Here is a 21615-nt window from a genome sequence, read left to right on the forward strand (position 1 = left end):
AACTGGCTTGAAAAAATGCTTGTATATTGTTGATATGCTTATAGAGCAAGACCGACTGTTTCTTTATAAAGGAGACAAAAAAAACTGACTGGCACATCCAAACTAATGTGAATAGGTGCATACCAAGAGGAGCTACCCCCATATACAATATACAAAGAATAGTTGCACTCTATCATGCTAAGGCATGTCAATCTGGAATATATGTAATTAGAATTGCAATACAGCTTTAGAATTATGGAAAAAATATATGAGACTCTTAGCATAAAATTTGGCCAAATATTAACTGCCCACCAGCCAACGTCAAGGCGGCCTCAAATCTGATGGGTGTGAATACCTCTCTAAGGCTGATGTCTGAATTCCTGGGTGAATGTGGACACCTCTGTCAGCAATGTCTGCATTTATGGGTAAGTAGGGACCTACTATAATTAAAATCACCACCTGGTGGAGGGCGGAGTGCTTGGTCACTAAGCTAACATACACAAGACAAATAAACTGACTGGCACATCCAAACTAATGTGAATAGGTGCATACCAAGAAGAGCTACCCCCATGTACAATATACAAGGAATGGTTGCACTCTATCATGCTAAGGCATGTCAATGTGGAATATATGTAATTAGAATTGCAATACAGCTTTAGAATTATAGAAAAAATATATGAGACTCAGCATAAAATTTGGCCAAATATCTGCCCACCAGCCAACGTCAAGGAAGCCTCAAATCTGATGGGTACCTACACTGTGTGAATACCTCTCTAAGGCTTTTTTGTCTCGTGTACGTTAGCTTACTCACCGAGCACTCCGCCCTCCACCAGGTGGTGATTTTAATTATAGCAGGTCCCTACTTACACATAAATGCAGGCATTGCTGACAGAGGTGTCCACATTCACCCAGGAATTCAGACATCAGCCTTAGAGAGGTATTCACACAGTGTAGGTACCCATCAGATTTGAGGCCGCCTTAACGTTGGCTGGTGGGCAGATAATATTTGGCCAAATTTTATGCTAAGAGTCTCATATTTTTTCCATAATTCTAAAGCTGTATTGCAATTCTAATTACATATATTCCACATTGACATGCCTTAGCATGATAGAGTGCAACTATTCTTTGTATATTGTTTCTAAAATTAGAGAGGAAAACAAGGACAAAGAATCCAAATTAGAGTCCTTTGACAAGAAAACCTTGGTGGATCCCTTTAAGAGTCAGCTTAAAGAACTGTTGGATCGTTATGAAAAAGATATTAGGGGGAAAAAGAGCAAGTTTCATTGAGATAGAACTGACTTGGACAGGCAAAGAGTATTTAAGTGGTCTCATCAGGGTAACATGAGGAGACAAACTCCTAAGATTATTATTATTATTTATTGTTATAGCGCCATTTATTCCATGGCGCTTTACATGTAGGGAGGGGTATACATAAAAACAAGTACAATAATGTTACACAATACAAGATCTCGGTTAACAAGTCAGGTGTGACTGATAATGGTCCCGCACTGAATCTGAGTAGTGATTTTTTATCCACTGACACAAGCTACAGGGAAAGCAGCATAGAAGGGGGCGAAGGAAGCCTAAGTTCACGCTCAAAAAGGAACAGGAATTTTCGAGCTTGGTCACCGAGCTCGAAGAGGGAAACGAGGTTCAACAACTGGAGGCATCACTAGATATAAGCCCCCTAAATGACCATGATCCTGATGCGGGAGGCCTACGCATCATTAATCTTTCGACAAATGAATTATCTGAAAATGAGATCAACCTACTCACTAAGGGGCTTTCCTTCTCGCCTATGAATTGTTTGGACAAATTTGAGTTAACTAAGGACCTTTACTTATTTTGTAGGCAACTAACGTTCAAAATGCTCTATCATCAGCCGTCCCTTATTGATGAACTTCCAGACCGAGATAGACAGGTGTTTCGGGATCTCTTAGACTTATTAACTGAAACTGAGAGTGAGCAAACTAGGCATAGGTTTAATGGCAGATTACCTTCACAGGCTACCCCCAAATTTTCTATGTTTCCAGTAATTCAAATTTTTTTTGAAAAAATTTGTAATGATATTAGGGGATTGAAAGTGGATAAGCACCGCTACAACAACCTGAGTGGGGCCGAAAGATTGGCCCTTAATGGCCTGAAAAATAATGATACTTTTGAAATTAAAGAAGCAGATAAGGGCGGTAATATCGTCCTATGGCCTAAAACTATGTATTGCCAAGAGGTCAGGCGACATCGTGATAATGTCCAACACTATCAATTACTTCCATCCGATCCTACAGTTATCTTCAAAGGACAACTTGATAGATTACTAATGAGGGCACACTCTTGTATTATCAATAAAAAAGAATTGGATTTTTTGACAACTATTCATCCTGTGGTGCCAACGAAGTACATGTTGCCCAAAGTGCATATGTCTTTAACACAACCCCCAGGTAGACCTATCTCTGGGATGGGAGGTTTGTTGTGATTTCATTTTCCCCTTCACTACTGAGGCCCGAGGAACTCCCTCTTCTGGTGAAGAAAGGTAGTGAGCCTGATTGTCAAACACCTGGGGCTGATGATGATGACTGGCTGAGTGGAGTTAATGACTGGATATAAGGCTGCCGACGCCCTTCTGGCCTGCGGGTGATTTCTCTGTGGACTTCTAGGAAACCAGTCTGATTCCTGCTCATCTAAAGCTAAGATTTCTGCTTTGCCTTTTTGCATTAGTGTTTTGTTTTCCTTGCTTTTCTGGATTCTGCCATTCCCTGCTGGGGTTAGCTGAATCTCCTTTTGCCGGTTGCTCTGTCTTCAGAATATTCCTGAGTACTGACATAGCTTTTTGAAGCCTAGCGTCTTCAGGGCCTTTTTTACTGTCAGTTTGTTGGCTCTTATTTTCATAGGGTTTTCCACGGATTGCAGACAGCAGCCTTCCTGTCCTTTCCTATCTAAGCTAGCGTGGGCCCCATCTTTGCTCAGTCTATCTTTCTGTCTGTGTTTTGTTCTTTCTTCTTGCTTCACTGTCATTATATGTGGGGGGCTGCCTTTTACTTTGGGGTCTGCTCTGGGGCAGTTTAGATTTCCGTTTCTGTCTTTAGGCTATGTAGTCCTCTGGCTGTGATCGAGGGGCCTAGGACATCGTAGGAGCCCCCCACGGCTACTGCTAGTTGTGTTGATAGGTTCAGGGGTCTGCAATCCGATAGCTGCCAACTTCTCTGGTTTTCTGGACTTAGCTAGCATTACTATTTTTGCCTCCTAAGGTGACTCAATCATAACAGGGGTTTGTATGAAAGACCTTGCTCTTACTTGGACTATTTTTTACAGCCAATGGTACAGACTCTGGAATCCTTTGTCCGTGATTCAACACATCTTAAACTCCTTTTGGAGAAATTGGAAATACTGGACGATGTTATTCTGGCAACCTTGGATGTAGAGGCACTGTATACCAACATCGAACATAAGTTAGGTATGGAGGCTGTTTCCTTCTTCCTAGAACGTCAGACTACGGGGGAGAGGGGCCATGACTCCTTTATTTTAGAACTATTAAAATTTGTGTTGGAAAATAACTATTTTGTGTTTGATAGAGCATTTTATAAACAAGTGTCTGGAACTGCCATGGGAGCAAAATGTGCGCCCTCCTACGCGAACCTCTGTGGGTTGGTGGGAGGAGACACACGTGTACAAACAGCACTTATTTACTAAAATTGTGGTTAAATGGCATTGATACATCGATGACATTGTCATCATTTGGTCTGAGACATTGGAACAGCTCAATGACTTTATTAGGGACCTAAACAATAACTGCTGGAATATCAAACTAACTTCCTCTTTTTCTTTCAGCTCAGTTGATTTTTTGGATCTAAGACTGAGGATTTGCCAGAACCGCATAGTTACCACTTTATTCCGGAAGAAAACTACCACAAATAATGTATTACATTTTGACAGCTTCCATCCAGCACACCTACGGAATGGAATACCGAAGGGACAATTCCTAAGGCTTAGGAGAAACTGCAGCCATACTGAAGATTTCATCAAGGAATCCAGACAACTTATGAACAGGTTTAGTGAGAGGGGGTACCCGAAGAGGATTATATCAGGAGCCTTTGAACACTCAATGAATAAATCCAGAGAAGTTGCCTTCAAGCCACAGGTAAGATCGACAACTAATAGGATTAGCCTAATTACTAGGTTCAACAATCCTTGGAGTGACATATACTGAATTCTTGGGAACAATTGGGGCATTCTTCTGAGTGAGCCCAAACCCAGGGTGGTAGCAAGGAGGGCTAAAAACCTTAAAGACCATTTATCTAATAGCCATTTTAGGCGCCCTCTCACCAGATTAAAGCCCCCGTTACACACTGCGATATCACTAGCAATATCGCTGTAAAGTCACCGATTTTGTGACGTTGCAGTGATATTGCTAGCGATATCGCTGCATGTGATACTTACCTCCGACCGGCTCCCCCGCTGGTTATCGCTGATCGCGCGAGAAGCTCCTGGACCATTTCTCGTTGGCCACTTCCTGCTGGGCTTCCTGTGGCGCCGACGAGCGACGCGTGGAGCCGAGCGGGAGGACGCAGGATCGCCACGTCTGACAGGTAAGTAGCGATCCCCGACCCCTGCAATGTCGCTGGTGAGATCTGCCTGTGTGGCAGCTCACTAGCGACCACCTAGCGATGTACCAGCGATCCTGACCGCATCATATCACTGGTCGGGATCGCTGGTGCATCGCTAGGTGTAACGGTACCCTAAGGACTGGGCACGACAACAGTGGTCTTTTCCCTGTGGGGGTTGTTCAATTTGCTCTCTAATTATTTCCAACCGAGCTGCCTCTTTGCTTCATTTGCCCACACAGCTACAGTCGAAGGCGTACTTCAATTGTCGTTCTCGTAATCTAGTTTACGCACTGGTCTGTGGATGTAAGAAAATATGTTGGGCAGACGACGCAGGAATTACGGCGTAGAACCCAATAGCATCTCTCGAACATATCAACTGCCCTATCGAATAAGTGTAAAGGTAAACCCATTTCCTCGGTGGCGGCCCACTTCTTAGACCATCACGGGGGCTCCCCGGACTCTCTCAGAGTTATGGGTTTGGAGGGGGTCCATATCAACATCAGGGGGGGTAATGTTGCTGATGAGCTTCTCCGACGGGAAGCCAGATGGATTTTTCATTTTGGTAGCATCTCACCGGATGGACTCAATGAGGAACTGCTGTACACTGGTTTCTACAGGAAGTCCTAGTCTGGGGACCCCCTGTCTGACCAGTGTGCAGCAGTACCAGTTATTGTGGTTCCTTTTTCTCTGTTTTTCTTATAGACTTTTATCATCAATTTCTTTCAGGTCTCTAGGATTGGAGTTAACAGAGAATTGTTGTCCTGACTGTTTCAGCTCAATCAGTATGAAAAACTATGTCTACCAATCAACGGCTTTTTTTTCATGTGTTGATTATTATTTTACATCTATTGTCCATCTGGTTGCATCAGTTATATTCTGGGGTACTTTTTGTGCTATATGACCTTTTCTTTTGTAATGCGGCGTTTGCCTTTTGTATGTACCCCTAATTGGGGCTGAGGGTATTATTCTCTAGGGTTATAGTTGTGCAGGTATGCTGCTGGTATACATTATGAACCCTGTAGGATCTCAACTTTCTTGGGGTTACTGGTCCTCGTGCCTTTATGGACCTTGACTGTTAAACCCCTGTTCTGTGATATTCTTTCTTATAGGGCTCATGGACTTTTTGAATCTGTCCATTTGCTCAGAACCTCCTTACAGGTTATCTTGGGTGACTAACATTACCATTATTATCCCGTGGTGTATTAACTGCTATACTCTAAAGTGCCTTGTATCAAAGGGAAATACATATATTTGCTCAGAATCTCCTTTGAGGATATTTGGGGTGACCAGGCATTATCATCCTCTATGATTTGAGGCTGGCCCGTGGTGTAACAACTGTTATACTCTAATGTGCCCTGTATTAAAGGGAAATACAGAATAGGCGTGTATGGGGTATATACCGTACAAATGAATTACTCTTTTAGACAACAAGTAGATAAATAAATGAATATATAAAAAAACTTCTTGTGTTATGAGGTCTAGTACAGGAACTTTTCTTCCTGTGTGCCTCATTTGTCTAACATCTTGACCTTTTTGTCTGTGAATTTGCATATTAGCATAATCTTCATAGTGCTCTTAGAACTTTTGTCTTTTTTATTGATTTTGGTCCATTCATTTGTTTGGGCATGCGCAATTGTCTCTATGGGTATTACTTATTATTATAAGTCCTTGTCTGTTAGTTGTCGCAAAATAGCTTTGTATTTTTTTGAATAAAATAGTGCATATGTGCTCTATATCCATGTGCAATTATCACATATTATACTGCGCTTTGTTGATAAGTACTTATATAGCATTGGCGTCTGTGCATATGTTTATCTCCTATGTAACTACACTGTATTCGTGGGCATGCGCATTTGCTTATTCTTCTGGCAATAACAACTCTTAGCCTCTTAAGTTACTTGCACAAGCGTCATATATATATGTGAGACCTCTCATATAATTACAATTATATTGGCTCATGTCTGAGGACATGCACACTTGTTTGTTATGCCGGCGATAACGGTCTGAGTCTCTGCTGGCTTTCTTCTGTGCAAGCGTCAAGCTCCCTTGTGAGATTCTTTGTTTGCGCAGTCGCACTGTATACTTTGTTGCGCAAGCGACTTACACACTATGACACACTGGCTGCGCCGGTGCTCTGGATACCTTGACTCTGTCCGGTGAGCACTTCCGGGTGGCTCACCGCGCGCCATCATGCCGCTTCACGCCGCTCTCCTGCTGACAGCCACCAGCTGGTAAAAATCTACTTTTAATGATTTCTGTTTAAATAGTTGGGGTTAACAGAACCAGTTACACTCACCTTGAAAAAGACATCTTGAGTGTCGGAACACGTGGGTCCTCCTACGCCACTTTGCCTGCTTGTTTGTCTGCTGTATATAAGTGACGGGGTGACTATGACCTCCCTACTAATTGTACTGGTCTGCGGTGATGTATTATTCTACTGACTGTTTGCAGACTCAGGATTGGTTTTGTATATCATGTTACATACTGTCTCCTTTTAGTACCTAGGAGTTTATTGTATGTTAGGTCTTGATCTGACTATTATTATTCTCTTTACCCCGCCAAGAAATTTGTATTTTCCTCTGATATTAGGGGGCCTATATCAGCAGCATATTGGCACTATTTTGTATGTATTTGTGTGCTACTTAATTATTAAGCGGCTAGTGGCTGTATTATTACCATGATCATCTTTGATTGTGGGGACTACATTTGCTTCAGTCCCTTGAAATGTTTTTAAGTGTTTTTATTGTGCGTAGTGTTTTTTTTGGCTCTGTAAACAATAAACTACATTTTGCTGTATTTACTGGTATTTTGTGTGGTGATCCTAAAAAACTTTTTGCATTGCTCTTTCTATTGTCTAGCACATGTATCTTTTGCATGCAGTTTAGTGATCCCAGTGAGGCTTATTTCCCCTTTTATTCAATGATGGTGCCCGCCAAAATTACTTTATACGGGAACCACTGTTTGAGTGCACGGCAGGGCTCGGAAGGGAAGGAGCGCCATTTGACTTTTTAAATGGAAAATTAGCTCCAATCGTTAGCGGACACCATGTCGTGTTTGGAGAGCCCCTGTGTGCCTAAACTTTGGAGCTTCCCCACAAATGACCCCATTTTGGAAACTAGACCCCCTAAGCAACTTATCTAGATGCATAGTGAGCACTTTGAACCCCCAGATGCTTCACAGAAGCTTATAACGCAGAGCCGTGAAAATAAAAAATCATTTTTTAGCCCACAATTTTTTTTTTTCACAAGGGTAACAGGAGAAATTGGACCCCAAAAGTTGTTGTCCAGTTTGTCCTGAGTGCGCTGGTACCCCATATGTGGGGGGAACCACTGTTTGGGCACACGTCAGGGCTCGGAAGGGAAGTAGTGACGTTTTGAAATGCCGACTTGATGGAATGGTCTGCCGACATCATGTTACGTTTGCAGAGCCCCTGATGTGCATAAACAGTAGAAACCCCCACAAGTGACCCCATTTTGGAAACTAGACCCCCCCAAGGAACTTATCTACATGTATGGTGAGCACTTTGAACCCCCAAGTGCTTTACAGAGGTTTATAATGCAGAGCCGTATAAATAAAAAATCATTTTTTTCCTCAAAAAATGATTTTTTTAGCCTGCAATTTTTTATTTTCACAAGTGTAACATGGGAAACTGGACCCCAAAAGTTGTCCAGTTTGTCCTGAGTACGCTGGTACCCCATATGTGGGGGGGAACCACTGTTTGGGCACGTCGGGGCTCGGAAGGGAAGTAGTGATGTTTTGAAATGCAGACTTGATGGAATGGTCTGCGGGCGTCATGTTACTTTTGCAGATCCCCTGATGTGCCTAAACAGTAGAAACCCCCCACAAGTGACCCCATTTTGGAAACTAGGCCCCCCCCAAGGAGCTCATCTAGATGTGTGGTGAACACTTTGAATCCCGAAGTGCTTCACAAAAGTTTATAACGCAGAGCCGTGAAATTAAAAAAATCATTTTTTTTCCACAAAAATAATTTTTTTAGCCCCTAATTTTTTATTTTCCCAAGGGTAGCAGGAGAAATTAGACCCCCAACGTTGTGCAATTTTTCATGAGTACGCTGATACCCCATATGAGGGGGTAAACCACTGTTTGGGCACACATCGGGGCTCGGAATGGAGGGAGCACTTTGACTTTTTGAACGCAAAATTGGCTGGATTCAATGGTGGTGCCATGTCGCGTTTGGAGACCCCCTGATGTTCCTAAATAGTGGAAACCCCTCAATTCTAACTCAACCCCAACACAACCCTAACCCCAACCCTAACCCCAACACACCCCTAATCCGAACTCTAACCCTAACCACAAACCCACCCCTAATCTTAACCCTAATTCCAACCCTAATCCCAACCCTAACCCTAATTCCAACCCTAATTCTAACCCTAATTCCAACCCGAACCCTAATTCCTACCCTAATTCCAACCCTAATTGTAGCCCTAATGGAAAATAAAAATATTTTCTTTATATTATTATTTGTCCCTACCTAAGGGGGTGGGGGGTATTTACTTTTTTTTTTATTTTGATCACTGTGATAGAGTTTATGAATGAGTGAATCTGTGGCTGACAGATTTGGCGGGCGCACTGCGCATGCACCCGCCATTTTGCAAGATGGCAGCGCCCATGATGGATCCGGGAGGGACACTGGGACGGACACAGGGACATAGGAGGTACCAGGGGGAGGGGGGGATCGGAAGGCAGAGGGGAGCAGATGCTGATGGCGGCGGCCGATCGTCGCCTTCAGTCAGTGGGGGGGGGTCGGATCGAGGTCTCGAGCCATGGCCGATGATATTGCAGCATCGCCATGGCTGGATTGTAATATTTCACCAAATTTCATTGGTGAAATATTACAATCGCTCTGATTGGCTGTTAAAAGTGAAACAGCCAATCAGAGCGATCGTAGCCACGGGGGGGCAAAGCCACCCCCCCGGGGTGAAGCTCAAAGGGTCCTGTGCCTGTGGGTCGGGTGACCTTTCAGTGACCCCGGTCACCCGACCCTCAGGGGGCTATCAATTCATGACGCCACATGGGCCTCATAGGTCGGATTGGCACCGGCTTTCATGACGCCTATGTGGTGTCAAAGGTTGGAAAGTTGTTAAAGAAGACAAAAACAAGGAAGCAAAAAGATGGCGATATCTAAGCGTAGTGTTAGTCCTACATGAAGGGCTGTGGAGTCTGAGTCTGTGTCCATTTTGGTGGAGTCGGTTTTAAATGGATCAACTCTGATACCTAAAATATATGTCACACCGCTCTCCCCCGTGCCTCCTTATACTTCCCCGTCCACGGCATCCCAGCACACCTCCGGAGCTGGAGCGCGCCGCTTGAAATCCTCACTTCCGGGCTCACGGCCGGCGCAGGGATTCCATCGGGTGCACGAGCATGCCTCACGCTCTTGACTCGGCTCTCTCCATCCAGGCATAGACTATAGAAGGCTGAACGACATCATGGTCAAAAACAAGTATCCGCTGCCACTGATCCCAGATTTCTTTGACCGGATAAGAGAAGCACAAATTTTCACCAAATTGGATCTTCGTGGGGCCTACAACTTGATCCGTATTCGTTCCGGAGAGGAGTGGAAGACCGCCTTTAACACCCCGGACGGTCACTATGAATACTTGGTCATGCCCTTTGGACTCTGAAATGCTCCTGCGATATTCCAGGAGTTCGTGAACGACATTTTCTGGGATATGCTGTACACCTGCGTGGTGGTGTACTTGGATGATATCCTCGTGCTTTCTCCAGATCTGTCTTCCCATAGGAGGAACGTGCACCATGTACTTCTACGTTTGAGGGAGAATCGCCTCTACGCCAAGTTCGAGAAATGTGTATTTGAACAAACATCCTTACCGTTCTGGGGTACATTATCTCCGACTCTTTTCTTCGCATAGATCCGTCTCTGCCGTCCTCAATTGGCCATGGCTCCATGGGGTGAAGGCAATCCAACGATTCCCTGGTTTTGCGAATTACTATCGGCAGTTTGTCCCTCATTTCTCCTCATTGGTCCTGCCTATCTCGTCTCTTATCCGCTAAGGAGTCAACCCTAACATCTGGTCTCCTGAAGCTTAGAGCGCCTTTTTGTCCTTAAAGCAAGCTTTTGCTACGACTCCCGTGCTCCATCGTCCCGAGGCAAACAAACCCTTCATCCTGGAGGTGGATGCTTCCACTGGAGCCCGTGCAGTACTCTCCCAGGCGGCCTCTTCGGACGACTGGTCACCTGCAGTTTCTTTTTCAAAACGATCCCCACAGCAGAGCGAAACTATTCCATTGGTGACAGGGAGCTGTTGGCCATCAAGTTGGCACTGGAGGAGTGGCGATACTTACTGGAGGGTGCCATTCATCCTTTCAAAATCTACACTGACCATAAGAATCTGGCATACATCCAGTCGGCACAAAGACTTAATCCCCGGCAGGCCAGGTGGATTCTATTCTTTGTGACCCACCCTAGGGGTGGTATCTATGTCAATCTCAAAACACGACGTTTTGAGATTGTGATGTTAGTACATTTCTATTAGTATCATTTTCATGAATGTTTCAGGGGTACTCCACCTCTTTACTTAAAATTATCTGATCCACCAATGAGGTGATTTTGTGTGTACCGTGTGATATTTTGGGGCATTTTTGGACCAATAGTGCATAATATCCATGTCTATGTACAGGCGCACACTATCCCGTACATCTTTCATGATTACCCCACCTTCATTTTATTGTACTTTTATATATTATCTTTTTTGTTCTAAGGCAGGTATTTGACTATCCTGCGTACAAACTATACAGTGGGTACAGAAAGTATTCAGACCCCTTTAAATTTATCAGTTTTTCTCTTTTAATAAATTTGCAAAAATTTCTGCATTTCTGTTTTTTTTTCAGTCAAGATGGGGTGCAGAGTGTACATTAATTAGAAAAAATGAACTTATTTTGAATTTACAAATGGCTGCAATGAAACAAAGAGTGAAAAATTTATTGGAGTCTGAATACTTTCCGTACCCACTGTACTTCACGCTGGGATCAGTACTCTGTGGTTAACAGAGTACTAACCATCTCTATACATAATTAAATATTATGTTGCACTGTCCCACATATATATGTGTTTTGTATTGAGTGTTACCCATGTTGAGATTTTAATAAAGTAGTTACATTTTATTTCTTTGTACCTCCGCTGCACTCTTCTACCTATTGGGTACATTTGGCTGGATGTTTATCACCACTGCTTTATACGGGTTGTAGATTCGCTCAAGTCCTTTGCCATAAATTAAAGGGATTGTTCCCTTTCAGTAAATGAATGTTGGTCAGCTGCAGATTATTATACAGAAACAAACTGTGCTGTATTCACCTTACCCAAGTAAACTGGCGAATTTCCCCCGCTGCTCCTGGTGTTTGAGTATTCCGAATACACAGAGTTTTTCTTTTTTTTTTTTTTTTAAATAATAATAATAACCAGTGGCTTGGGACATTAATTTACTGAAAGGGAACAACCTCTTTAAACAGCCTAATATGCCATTTAGATGTGATTTGGCCACTGCTTGAAAATATTTGATGCTTGATTTCTGAATCTTTACTGCTATTACCTTTATTATCACTGGATAGGTTCATATATGGGAGAAAGACTTTGAATCTTTCCGCTGTTGCCTCCTTGTGGCCAGTTTTCAAACTACAGCTATGTGTGTTAAATTCAGTAATTGACTGTTACTATTTGTTTTTCTAGTTACCTCTTTCCAGATATCCAGCATGATGGGGTCCCAAAAATATTTTCATAAGATATGAGCTAACAAGGGTGTGCTACACAGCGATGATCATTGCTGCACACCTGAGAATCTCTCGGCTAGCACCACCAGATAATTTTTATTTCTATAGCACCAACGTATTCCGCAGAACTTTGCAATTCAGAAGTGACATGTACACAAGATAAAACATTACTGAGTAACACATACCAAGGTGAGTGATGACCCTGATTACCAGCTTATGGTCTATGAAGGAGGAAATAGGGGAGACACAAAAGGTAATAATGAAAGGTTTAGGTTTTATTAATATATTTTTTCTTTAGTAGTTGTATATTTTTTTTTTTTGTATTCAATAAAATTTCTATATTTGCATGTGTGTACGGTCCAGTATAATTTTTGTTGTTTAAGGAGTAATTTATAGATATTTTTTAATGCTTTGCTACTCCTTTAAATGCTGTCCATTATTATAGGTCTTTTTGTCGAGATTAGGTTTCTAATGTCAGTTGAATCCACCGAAATCGACTGGTTCGGCTGATGGTCTAATGTGTATGGGGGTGTCGGCCAACAGATGATGGGGGAGATGTTAATCAGCCATGTCCGATTTTGAACTGTCAGTCGCTTTGTTCTCCTGGATATAAGCTCTAGGTGTCTAGTCCCTGGCTGTCACCTTTAGTAACCCTGGCTAGTGCACTGGCCAGTAAGGGCGCAGCTAGCCTTGCTACTTCAGGTAATATTACACAAGGACAAAGACAAACAAGGGACTGACAGAAAGAATACAAATTATCTCAGAATCTGCTGCTAAGCTGCACAGCAGCAAAGTAAACAGGACTCCAAACACGGCAATAGCACAGCCAAAGGAGAACTCTACACACCTAGCTGGACTGCATAGAAGTAACTCTCTAACCGACTATCAGCTGATGGGTGATCTGACTATTTAAAAAGGAGGTGGGCCTGTTTACCAACCAACATCAGCTGACCAGCCTAAAAGAAGCTGCCAGCAAGAGACTGACATTAACTCTTGCTGACCCAAAAGAAAAAAAATACATTTAAATTCCAGCAGATCAAGAGCTGCCACGAATAACTTAATGATTCATGACAGTACCCACTTTTCTATGAAGGCTCTCAGGACCCTTAGGACCAGGCTTGTCCAGGAATGACGCATGGCAGGGACAGATCACAACACTAACAACATTCACCTCTGTAGTCAACTGGTCCTCAAGGTCATAACAATCACAGACCGACGGTAATAGTATTAATGTAGGCTCCAGAGGCGCAACAAATCTCCTGAGTGACGACACGTTATGGATATGCCTCACTGGGGGTGGGTAACTCTAACTGGAAGCTCATAGGGCTGAGTACTTCTACCTGATGTTTTTAGTGGACACCCTTACGTACTCATTTACAGACAGGTCCGGACCTGAACATTTATTACAACAAGTACGTTTTGAAACAAGATGGTAATCTCCTTGAATGACAAATAACGGAAGTGTCCGCCCATGTGAAAAAACTCTTACCCTCAGGATGCACATTGCTGGGAGGACACCGAGGTCTAGAGTTAACCTTAGAAGTGGGTAGAGTATTGCCCTTATTCTTTTGTAGCACCTTAGCTACCTCGACTGGAGAAGAAAGGGAAGATTTAAAAAAGATGGCAGAGATAATAGCACGCAGGCAAAAGTTGCCCCAACTGTCTATTTCTCTGGACAACCAATCAATGACCTGATTGTGTTTCTTCAGCCAGGGAAGCGCTAAGATGTAGCACGACAGGAACTCTTTATGAAGAGCCCCTATGAGCAAGTTCACATTACAGTATGTATGAATTTTGGTCAAACGCTTCTGGCTGAAACAAGCAGAATCAATAGCAATAATAGGAATGGATCTCGCTAGCACCCTACTGATTAAACCATGGGTTTGAGCAAAGCGGGAATCCACCAAACTGACTTCAGTTCCACTATTCACAAGAACCAGAATAGTGTCAGTTCCCACCAACCACTAATTCTGGAAAAATGGTGAACGGAAACGTAAAAATGGAGGAAATGTACACACCCTGGTAGTCTCTCTCCATACGACAAGGGGAACTTGGCTTATGAGATGAAGTACCATGTTTTGCGCGAGATGGACAGACCTTAATGTAATCAGGGCTGCCACTAGGGATTTCGGGGCCCCATACTGGCAAAATATTCGGGGCCCCCTTGAGACTCCGCCCAGGCTCCACCCAGCCCCGCCTCCACCCCTAGAACTGTCCACAGTCCCACCGCTCTTGGAAAAACTCCACTTCTCACCAATCACACATTAACAGTTCCCATCACCAGATCACACATATAGCAGGCAGCTTTTGCTTTGGCCAAAAGATTTTTTTAAGCCGCCACCATAACAGGGTAGACACTTTTGGCCAGGCCCTACTCTACTGTAACCTATTAAATATTTGTTAAAATATGCAATACAATTTAGGTATATTTTTATCTTTCAATTTTTAAAATGACCAATAATATCACAGACAAGGAACAAATACCGCTACACCATGTCCAGACCACATATTACCACCACATAGTGACCTATAATACCACATACAAGGAACAAATACCGCCACACCATGACTAGACCACATTATCACCACATAGTGACCAAATAATGGCACATACAAGGGACAAATACCACCGCACCATGCCCAGACCACATATTACCACCACATGGTGACTGAATACTACAATACTGATCATTAATAAAAAAAACAATACTATCACCATAAGTGGCATTATACACAGGAGAGCTGTACTTAGTATGCAGTATCTGTGTACAGGTAATATAGTGATCAATGACATTATACGCAGGAGCTCTGTATATAATGTACAGGTAATACAGTGATCACTGGTGACATTATACACAGGACCTCTGTATATAGTATACAGTGTATAGTGTCAGTGTATAGGTAACACCCTAACTCACCAGTGATGTCTCTAGGTGAAATCCTTCATCCTTGCTTTTCATCTTTCATCCAGCGCAGATCGCCATCACGTCTCTGCAGGAAATAACAGTTATCTAGAGCTCTACTTGCAGAACAACATTACTTAATTTTTCCCAACTTCTACATCACATCACATGAAGAAAAAAAGGCAACATAGTGTGGCTCTGCACAGTAACAGGACTGCCCCTCCCATTTAAAACAGTATACTCAAAAAATTAAATACATAACTGCAGTAATAATATCCCTTAATTAGCCCCTATGGTAATAATATCCCCCATCCTGACCCCCGTGTGTCTCAATCCTGGCTTCATATGTTCTCCCATCCCACCCTCATGAGTATCCATTCTGCCCCATATGATCTCCCCATCCTGCCCCATCTGTCTCCATTGTATCCATCTTGCCCCATGATCTTGTGCAATCTGTCTCCAACCCTGCTCCATCTGTCTCTAATCATACCCCGTATCTCCATTCAGCCCCGTGTCTCCAATCATGCCCCGTATCTCGCATTCTGCCCCATGTCTCACATTCTGCCCCCTCCTGTGTCTCCCATGTCCAGCATTCTGCCCCCATGTCCAGCATTGTGCCCCAGCGTCCAGCATTCTGCCCCAGTGTCCTGCATTCTGCCCCAGTGTCCATTCTGCCCCAGCGTCCAGCATTCCACCCGAGTGTCCAGCATTCTACCCCCGTGTCTGCATTCTGCCCCAGTGTCCAGCATTCTGCTTCCATGTCTGCATTCGGCCCCAGCATCCAGCATTCTGCCCCAGTGTCCAGCATTCTTCCCCAGTGTCTGCATTCTGCCCCCGTGTCTGCAATCTGCCCCAGCTTCCAGCATTCTACCCCCGTTTCTGCTCTCTGCCCCTGTGTCCAGCATTCTGCCCCCGTGTCCAGCATTCTGCCCCAGGGTCCAGCATTCTGCCCCCATGTCTGCATTCTGCCCCAGTGTCCTGCATTCTGCCCCAGTGTCCTGCATTCTGCCCCAATGTCCAGCATTCTGCCCCAGTGTCCAGCATTCTACCCCTGTGTCTGCATTCTGCCCCAGTGTCCAGCATTCTACCCCCGTGTCTGCATTCTGCCCCAGTGTCCAGCATTCTGCCCCCTTGTCTGCATTCTGCCCCAGCATTCTGCCCCAGTGTCCAGCATTCTGCCCCAATGTCCAGCATTCTACCCCAGTGTCCAGCATTCTACCCCCGTGTCTGCATTCTGCCCCAGTGTCCAGCATTCTGCCCCAAGTCTGCATTCAGCCCCAGCGTCCAGCATTCTGCCCCCATGTCTGCATTCTGCCCCAGTGTCTGCATTCTGCCCTAGCGTCCAGCATTCTGCCCCCATGTATGCATTCTGCCCCAGTGTCCAGCATTCTGCCCCAGTGTCTGCATTCAGCCCCAGCGTCCAGCATTCTGCCCCCATGTCTGCATTCTACCCCAGTGTCTGCATTCTGCCGTAGCGTCCAGCATTCTGCCCCCATGTCTGCATTCAGCCCCAGTGTCCAGCATTCTGCCCACATGTCTGCATTCTGCCCCAGTGTCTAGCATTCTGCTCCAGTGTCCAGCATTCTACCCCCATGTCTGCATTCTGCCCAGTGTCCAGCATTCTGCCCCAGCATCCAGCATTCTGCCCCAGCGTCCAGCATTCTGCACCAGTGTCCAGCATTCTGCCCCCGTCTCACAGTCTGCCCCGGGCCCCCCCGGTCGCCGCTCTCAAAAAAAAAAAAAGTTCTTCTTACCTGGCCGCGCTCCAGCGGCGAGGATCTATCCCTCCACGCAGCGGAAACGTGCACTCGCCGGCGACTGACAGTGACATCAGACTCCGGCGATATGCGCGCTGCGGCTGACATCAGCTGCCAGCCTCCGATTGGCTGGTGGCTGTTAACTATTGACGTGTGGGTCAGCGGGACCGCATGTCAATAGCGTTTAGCTGCCTCAGCGCCGCGTTAAGGGCCCGGATTACCTGCCAATAGGGACCCGGTGAGCAGAGGAGACCGGGCCCGATGCGGGCCCCCTCTGCCCACCGGGCTCCATATGCCAGTCAGGGCAGTAATGCCCTGATGGTGGCCCTGAGTGTAATGATCCATAAGACCTCAGTAAAAACATGCCACTGTCTCATGGTGAACTGCATGCAGCCTAGTATGAAAGGAGACACCCCCAACTGCATGGGTTTGTCAAACAGCACCTGTATGATATCCTCCATAGGAAGAACAACAGAGGATAGAGTCATTGTATTTCTGTCCCTGAGGCATCTATCCACCTGGATAGAAAGGGCCATAGCAGCCTCCAAAGACCTTGGAGTAGCATATTGAACCAGAGAATCTTAAAGTCTATCTGACACACTATGACAAAAATGACTCCTAAGGGCAGGGCCATTCCACTGAGTGTCAGGGGCCCATATCTGAAACTCTGAGCAGTACTTCTCAGCCGTCCGGGCCCCCTGCTTGATCTTACAAATTTTTGACTCAGGGAGTTTCCATCAGGATCGCCATACACCAAGGCCAAAGCTGCAAAAAGCTCGTCCACTGGCAGCAAAGATCGAGAGTCAGTCGGCAGGGAGAAGGTCCAGGACTGGGGATTACACCCAAGAAGGGACACCACACCACACCACAATCCCCATTCGTTGTTCCTTACTCCCTGAAATATAATTTACAGGCTTCCCTGAAAGCCATAAAATTATCTCTCCCTTCAGAGATCCTGTCGGGGAGAGATATTTTTAGGCCATTCTCAGCCCTATAACCTTCCAGTTGGAGCTACTCCTAGTGATCCATATCCATAACAGGTCATCACTCAGGAGCCTACATTATTACAATTACCATCAGTCTGCGTTTGCTATAACCTTGAGGGCCAGGTGACTACGGAGATGAACGCTGGTGTCCTTGCCGTTCGTGATTTCTCTTAAGGGTCCTGAGGCACCTTGTAGAAAAGGGGGTACTGTCATAAATGGATATGTCCTTCGAACGACACAACATATACGTACTACGGGATGATAAAGGGAGAGGAAGGCCCTAACGGTAGGCAGAGTGGGATGGGACACCTGACACCAACCAGTGCCTGTTCCTAAGCTCCCTTAACGCCCTATGCTGGTCCTTCCCCCTGCCACCTTCGAGTGCCTAGTCCCTGGATGTCACCTCTACTAAACATGGCTAGTGCACTGGCTGGTACATACACTAGCATTGCCACTGTATGTAATACTACCCCAGGAAAAAGACAAACATGGGACTAACAGAAAGAATACCACATAGCTCAGAATCTGCTGCTAAGCTCCACAACAGCAGAGTAAACGGCACCAGGTAAACAGGACACCAACAGCAGCAATACCACAGTCACAAGTGAGCTCCACACACCTAGCTGGTCTGCATAGAAGTAACTCTATAACCGATGATCAGCTGATGGGTCATGTGACTATTTAAAATTGACATGGGAGTTGTTACCAACCAACATCAGCTGACCAGCCTAAAAGAAGCTGCCAGCAAGACACTGCCTTTTACCTTTGCTGGACCAAAGCAAAAAAAAACTACATTTAAATTCCAGCAAACCCAGAGCTGCCACGAATCCCTTAATGATTTGTGACAATTTGACCCCCAAAGAATGCCCATCTAGGCAACCACAGTTGCTATTGGAACTATCGTGCTGTAGTTTCAGGGCTGCTGGTTGAATATGGACAGTGCAGTCTCTCTCAGCTAGATTTTTTGCCAGTGTAGCTCTGCTTTGAGTCTTGTCTAGAACTGAGTTATTCCTATGTGGGGTTATGAAATTGAGAAGGCAGTGCCTCCTTCATTACAGTGCAGATTTTATACTAGGAAGCAGTTATGTGTGTAATAGTAACTAAGAAGAACAAAGAAGAGCGATGTACTGCAGGATGGGGCTGTAATAGGCTGAGAGGAGTGATGTACTACAGGGGACTAAGAGGAGTATTATACAGTACTGTTCAAAAGTTTTAAGCAGATGTGAAAAAATGCTGCAAAGTAAGAATGCTTTTAAAAATAGAAGTGTTAATTGTTTTCATTTAACAAAATGCACAAGCGAAACCTAAATAAAATAGATATTTGGTGTTATCACTCCTTACGTTTAAAACAATACCAATCCATCAATTCTACTAGGTAAACTTTTACATTGGGTTTGAAGGAATTCAGCAAGTAGGTTGTTCCACAAATCTTGGATAGCTAATTAAACTTTATTTAATATTTTTTCTTATTTTTGTAGAGTTGGAAGGGACCTCCTGGGTCATCTGGTCCAACCCCCTGCTCAAAGCAGGATTCACTAAACCATCCCAGACAGATGTCTGTCCAGCCTCTGTTTGAAGACTTCTATTGAAGGAGAACTCACCACCTCTCGTGGCAGCTTGTTCCACTCATTGATCATTCTAACTGTCAAAAAGTTTTTTCTAATATCTAATCTGTGTCTCCTCCCTAGTTGACTGGACATGGACAGTTTAAAAATTAATTTGAAATCAGTGGAGGAGAGCAGCATATAAGTATTAACAATGTAAATAAATGTCTCTGAAATCGCAATAGATAAGCAGCTGACTACCAAGAAATATAAGTATAATTAGATACTACTAAAGTACTTGATGTAGTACTGTATAATATCCAATAAAGATACAATAAAGGGCATAGTGCACTCAATAAATTATATACTGCACTAAATAAATAATATATAAGATTAAATTCATAATTATTCATAAAGTACCAAACAATAAAGTGTGTAGTAGAGGCATAATGCCTTAAAGTAAAAAAATTAGCTGCCAGCACTAGTGATACAAAAATACAAAAATATCTTTATCAAACCGTGGGTAACATGAGGAATAAGAATAATAATAAACCTGAAGCCTCCATTGACATTTTGTGTTCTCTTCCTCACCCGTTAATGCGTGTTTCACAAACGCTTCCTCAGGGAGTGGTGAGGTGGGAAAAAGGCAGGTATATAAAGGCAGTGTAAAAAGGGGTAATTGGGCCATCATTAAAACAAACCCCTACACCATATTTATATGGTGCGTGCTGTCTAGCGCCTAGAACTGCATGGTGCAGGCACCCTTCTGTGGATGTAAGCTTGGACAAATCCTTCTCTCTTTATGTAATGCCCACAGACTTGATTATCTTGAGTTCAGGGCTCTGTGGGAGTGAGACCATCACCTGCAAGACTCTTTGTTATGCTTCATGCTGAAGATAGTTCCTAATGACATTGTCTGTATGTTTTTGATTGTTGGCCAGCTACAGAATAAATTCGAAGTCACAAAAAATTTGGAGCTCATGTTTTCATTAATCACAATGTACCTACGCACAGTCTATGCACATTATGTAGTGCCATCATCCCTGCATGCTGCCCCTCTTCCCCGGAAGGGATGCCAGCTTACTCACCACCGTTATCCTGTCCCACACATACTCCTTCCTTCATGTCTGCTGCTGCCCGGGGTGCGTGCACAGCATGCAGGTCTCTGGGAACTGTGCTTAGGGTTTGCTCTCCTTCTTTCTTAAAGGTGCTGGCTCGCCATCCTAAAGTGTCCCCATCCAATAACTGGGTGACGACTTCTATTTAAGGCATCTCCTCCATCATGGAGAGCAACGTGGTTAGTTAGCCCTTAGCACGCTTGCTAGTTGTCCAGTCCCCCGTACCCATCAGTCAGTCAACTTGTCCTGTACCTGTCTGCCCTTACTTCCTTGTCTATCTCAGTTTCAGCCGGTTCTCATCTGTACATTAGCTGATCCAGTCAGCACCTGCCAGTGCTCATCTGTACTTCAATCTGTCCATTCTGCACCTACCATTGCTCATCTGTACATCAGCCAGTTCAGTTTGCACCTGCCAATGCTCATCTGTACATCAGCCGGTCCAGTCCCCACCTGACAGAGTTCATCTGTAAATCAGGCGGTCCAGTCCGCACCTGCCAGTGCTCATCTGTCTACCAGATGCTTGTCCACACCTGCCAGTGCTCACCTGTCTACCAGCTGGTCCAGCCCACACCTGCTAGTGCTTCTGTATTCCAGATGGCCCTGTCTGTATCTCTGGTCACTGTGCTCCTTCAGTGCCTTCCTGCTTCTGCTGCGCCTCCCTTCGGTCCGTTCATGCTACCAGTCCCTTGAGGGTCAGCTGCCATGTGTCCATGTTCTGTCCTGGAGTAGCACCTGATGTTCATCGGGAGCCTAGCCTAACCCCACCATCAGGGGCTCTAGTGAAGAGTCAGGTGCTCACCTAGTTACCTCCCTCCAGGCTCTCCTCGGACCACGTTACAGTGGTTCCACCATTCCCATTATAGCTTACTCAGCCCATAGAATCCGCTGGCTCTCAGACCTCTCCTTTCTCAGATCTGTACCAGGAGGTCTCCCACCAGAAGGTGCATCAGGATAAAATACTCTCCTTCCTGCAGACAG

At 44.7% G+C, this 21615-nt stretch overlaps 1 long non-coding RNA gene across 1 annotated transcript; it reads left to right on the plus strand.

Annotated features, from left to right (window-relative positions):
• Window positions 1-1103: 1103 nt before the first annotated feature.
• On the plus strand, window positions 1104-20477 carry LOC141076745 (uncharacterized). Its single transcript, XR_012227521.1, has 4 exons — window positions 1104-3430; window positions 3805-4114; window positions 12289-12518; window positions 19454-20477. It is a non-coding gene; the product is annotated as an uncharacterized lncRNA (long non-coding RNA).
• Window positions 20478-21615: the final 1138 nt, after the last annotated feature.

Source organism: Dendrobates tinctorius, unplaced genomic scaffold (assembly GCF_039654945.1).
Source record: "Dendrobates tinctorius isolate UK_male_01 unplaced genomic scaffold, ASM3965494v1 ptg000003l, whole genome shotgun sequence".
NCBI classification, from domain to species: domain Eukaryota; kingdom Metazoa; phylum Chordata; class Amphibia; order Anura; family Dendrobatidae; genus Dendrobates; species Dendrobates tinctorius.